The sequence below is a fragment of the Myotis brandtii genome, unplaced genomic scaffold (assembly GCF_000412655.1).
Source record: "Myotis brandtii unplaced genomic scaffold, ASM41265v1 scaffold596, whole genome shotgun sequence".
Taxonomy (NCBI): Eukaryota; Metazoa; Chordata; class Mammalia; order Chiroptera; family Vespertilionidae; genus Myotis; species Myotis brandtii.
The window spans coordinates 685,981-690,813 of NW_005370250.1; the positions used below are offsets into that span (position 1 = coordinate 685,981).

General features: G+C 46.6%; 1 pseudogene; it reads right to left on the reverse strand.

Moving 5' to 3' along the window:
• Positions 1 to 502: 502 nt before the first annotated feature.
• Positions 503 to 3,073, reverse strand: LOC102240882 (annotated as a pseudogene).
• Between the last annotated feature and the right edge of the window lie 1,760 nt (positions 3,074 to 4,833).

The following is a 4,833-nucleotide window of genomic DNA, read 5'->3' on the forward strand; positions in this document are numbered from 1 at the left end:
AAGAAGTTATGCTCTACCTCCTTGATGATAGAATATGTAGTAAATTACTTGGAATTCTTCTTTATGGAAGATTTGTTTCTTCTCCCCCATTTACTTATTCAATTATTTATTTATATCAGTATAGACTAGTGGATAATTGTTCTATACTTTGAGTTACAGCCCAATATTACTTTATTTTGTTCCTCAAGTTATTTCAACTTTGGCCATTGGGAGCTTTTTTAGTTGGCTCCTGTGTGCCTGTATCATTGTGATTTTACATTTTGCACCTTTTTACTCTCTGGCACTACAAGATTCTCTAAGCTCATTTTGTGTATTTTGTTCTCAAGTCCTGGAGTCAACCATTTCTCCAAGGAGGACCCCTGTTTTCTTTTATTGGAGAATGGTATTGGAAACCAAGACATAGGTGATCATTAGTGATCATTGAGTTTGAATGACATTTTCTATACCTTAGATATATTTGTGCTTTTTAAAACTCTCTCTCTCTCTCTCTCTGAAACAGGCTTCATTGCAAGGGAGGCAGGGTGAGGTAGGTGTCAGTCTTCCTTTGGAGCAGGTTGGGTAGCATGCTCTGCTGCTCCAGCCGCTCCTCATTGGGCTGTAGATTCATCTCATCCTCATCCTCACGTTTGCCCACCTCCATCTCTTCTGGGTTGTCCTGCCATGTCGGCTTGGCCAGCTCCTCCCAGGAAGCATCGCTCCACACCAACAGGATCTTCCTTTGGGCCCATGGGGGCTGGTCGCTCTTGGCCTCCACTGCCAGCTGCTTAGCCCATTGCTCCAGCGGCTTCGTATCCTCCATGCCACTCTGCTCCTGGGCGAGGGCAGCCATGGTCTTTGTGGAGCTACCCCACACCTTGAGCATGTGCAAGGCCATGAAGTTGACCTGCACGATGTACGTGGCCTGCATGCTTCGGCAGATCTGCAGCATCTCCTGTGTCCTTGTTGCCTTGCGGGTCCTCGAAGTCCTCCCACGTTTGCTAGGAGGCCCCACTCATCCAGGGCTGCAGATTTGGGAGAAGCTGTAGATGGCTTGGGCGTGGTCAATCTCCCCCGGTTTTCACTCCCTATCCACAAACCACAGGCACATCTCCCGGGCGTGCTTGTGTGACCGAATCTCCCTGGCATTCTGGTAGATGCCGTGCCAGTGGGAGACTCCATAGATATCCACTACCCTTTTGATATTGTTATTGCTCATGTTGTACTGCTGGGCGGATGCCACCGCCCGGGTGGTGTACTGTACACGCCACCGAGAGTCTGCCCGCTCACACCGCACTCCTGCAGCTGTGAGTACAGCAGGTACAAGGTGTTTGCGAATTTGCCATCAACGCCTGCTCCAGGGGGTCCCGCGCCTGCTCCAGCTTGCGGCCTCCCCCTAGTGGGCAATGAATTTGGTCAGGTTGGTGCCCGGATGTCAGATGTATTGGGCCACTTGAACAGCGAGATGCCCCCACTCATATGCCTTGAAACACTCCTCGAAGCACGTGTGCTCCTCCAGGAACATGGTGGAGTTGATGACAATCTGGGGAAGGCGATCCTCAGGTCCAAGAAGCTGTCATTCACAACCTCGGTGGACTACAAGGTGCCGAGGCTCTCCTCCAGGTCAGGAGCAGGGACCACACCTCCAGTGACTTGTACACACGGTTTTTCCCGGGCTCCGAGTTGTTAAAGTTCTTGGCCTGGCCTGGGGCAATGCTGTCGCCTTCCGCAGGAGCCTCAGGGCCTGCTCCCAATTCTCATGTCAGAGCTCTAGCTCGTCACACTCGCAACATACGCTTGCCAGGTCATCCATCGGCTTGAAGCTCACCTTGGTGGCCTCCTTCTGGACGATGCAGGCTGTGGTCCTCATAACCGTTGGCAAACCTGACCCATGAGTGTGGCGTGTGCCCGTAGCCTTGAAGGGATCGGGTGTCTGCATAGATCCCGTGTATGTGTTTGATGATCTCCGGGAGGGGACAGCCCTGGTGCAGGGCCCAGAGCTTGTGCCACTCCGCAAGTGGAGCGGGTTTGGGCGCAGCAAGACGCTGTAGAGGAGCAGGGGCTGCTGGCTGATGAGCTGCTCGAAGTGGCCAGGCACAGTTTCAGGGCCACGTCGTCCTCCTCCTCCCGCCCCAGCTCCGAGGCGTCTCCAGCTGAGCTGTGAGCCTGCTCTCCTCGAACTGGGCGGAGCTGTCCAACGCCTGGATGAAGTCCTGTGCGGTGACCATGGCCAGACCGGATGGACACCTCATACACCTCCCAAGCCTTCTCACAGTGGCCACCGAAGAGGTACTAGTTGGTCAGCAAACACCAAAGCTTACCCCGCTGGTCGGGTGAGGCCTTTCTTGCTCCTCTCCCCTCCCCATGTTGAGCGGCTGTGCTTTATCCTGGTTATGGGAGATGAGGTCACAGAGCTCGTGCCACAGCTGGTAATTGCACTTGCGGGCCTCGGACACTAAGCGCTCGTCCTCTATCTACCACAGTGGCCAGGCACTGTGTGGCCTCGTCCAGCCGATTGCTCGATTTGAGATACTCCGTGCGCTCCTCTGCGCTCTCAGGGCTCAGCTTAAGGAAGCACCATGGCCCGCATGGCTCAGGTGCGAGCCCAGGAAGCGCAGGTACAGGGGCCAAATAGGAGAGTGTTGTGTGATGGGCAATGCCTGGGGCGCACAGTTGAAAGTGCGGCAGGTGTGTGTGTGTGTGTGTGTGTGTGTGTGTGTGTGTGTGACGCGGACCGGGTACATGGGGAATTGGCGATATTCTAGCCACAGATGCGGCATCTTGTGCAGGAACACAAAGGCCCTCTCGCGGCAGGAATTGACATCTTCGCAGTCTGGGAGAGGTACCCGAGGTTGTAGCTACAGGACAGCAGCTTCAGTGCCTGCTCACACAGCTGATTGAGCCCGGGCTTCGGACTCCTTGTTTGAATTCTGTGTGTCGGAGCCAGCATTTGACAGAGAACTGGTTCTGCACGACTTCCTCCTCAGTGGGGAGGTTCTCTTCTTCCACAATGAGCTCACTTGGTGGCCTTCTTCAGGACGATGCGGGCATCATTTAGCTGCCACTCTGGCTGGGAGAGTTGCACCATCACCACCATTTTTCCTGGCTGCTTAGTTACAGGCCGGTGCCACGTTATGACTTTACTTTTTTTTTAAATATATATTTTATTGATTTTTTACAGAGAGGAAAGGAGAGGGATAGAGAGTTAGAAACATCGATAAGAGAGAGACATCAATCAGCTGCCTCCTGCACACTCCCTACAGGGGATGTGCCCGCAACCAAGGTACATGCCCTTGACAGGAATCGAACCTGGGGCCCCTGAGTCCGCAGGCCGACTATCCACTGAGCCAAACTGGTTAGGGCGACTTTTACTTTTTTTAATAGTCTTTTGTTCTTTTTTATATTCCCATTCCTTTAAATTTTTGAAATATTAAATATATATATTTTTATGGTCCATATCTGATAATTCCAATGCCTGAAATTGTTGAAGGTCTGTTTTTGTGTGTGTTTGTTTCTGTGAGTTTTGCTCTTGGTGACTTGCTTCTTTGTCAGTATAGTGCATTTAAAAATATGAATTATTAACTGTTGTTTCTCTTATGTATAGAAATTCTCTGAGGCTTGAGGTTGGGGGTGTGTTCTCCCAAAGAGGACTATGAATTGCTTCTGTCAAATAGATGCCTGAGGGCCCTATGTTCTTGATTCCCAGTAGGGTGCATGCAGGAGGCAGCCAATCCAAGATTCTCTCTCATCATTGATGTTTCTCTCCTCTCTGAAAACAATAAAAATGTATTTTTTAAAAAAATAAGTTGCTATATTATTAAAAGATGTCTAAAAGAATTTAAAAGAAAATTTAAATTAAACTTATTGGAGTGACACTGGTTAATAGTTAAAAGAATTTTTAATTCTAAATTTCTAGTTTTTTAAATTAAAAGTGGGAAAGGCTGAGATTTAGCGAGATGTATTATATATTCAACTTAGGAAAAAAGGTTTTGAAAAAATTTTCTGATCCTGAAAATTTGGAAACAACTCAAATGTCCATCAAATAATGAATAGGTAAACAAGATATATATAGTAATAGAATATTATTCAGCAATTAGAAAGAAATGAAGCTCAAAAACATTTGTTAAGTGAAAGAAGCAATCACAAAAGATCATATATTGCATGATTCCTCTTAAGTATCCAGAATAGGCAAATTATTGGAAGAAGCAAGTAGATGAGTGTTTGCTTAGGGCAGTGATGGTGAACCTATGACACGCGTGTCAGGTGACACGTGAACTCATTTTTTTGGTTGATTTTTCTTTGTTAAATGGCATTTAAATATATAAAATAAATATCAAAAATATAAGTCTTTGTTTTACTATGGTTGCAAATATCAAAAAATTTCTATATGTGACACGGCACCAGAGTTAAGTTAGGGTTTTTCAAAATGCTGACACGCCGAGCTCAAAAGGTTCGCCATCACTGGTTAGGGTGAGGGGGATTTAGGGTAGTGACTGCTAATGGGTACATTGTTTCTTTTTGGGTGATGAAAATGTTTGAAAATTGATTGTATAACTTTCTAAAAACTATTGAATTATACACTTAAAATTGGCGAATTTGATAGTGTGCATTACATTTCAATAACATTGTTATAAAAATAAAATAACATGTCATCCTTTGTGTCCAGGTTTTCTCATCTCTGTTAAATAGGAGATGAGTCATTTGGTTGGTTGTTTTCCTCCATTTCCACTATTCTGTAATTCCATGGTTTTATGATTAGCAACAGACATCACTATTGTTACACATACTGTGTTTTTAATGGATAATGACTTTTAATAGTTCTAAGTTAATCTTAAAATTATTTTTGGAAGTTTCTAG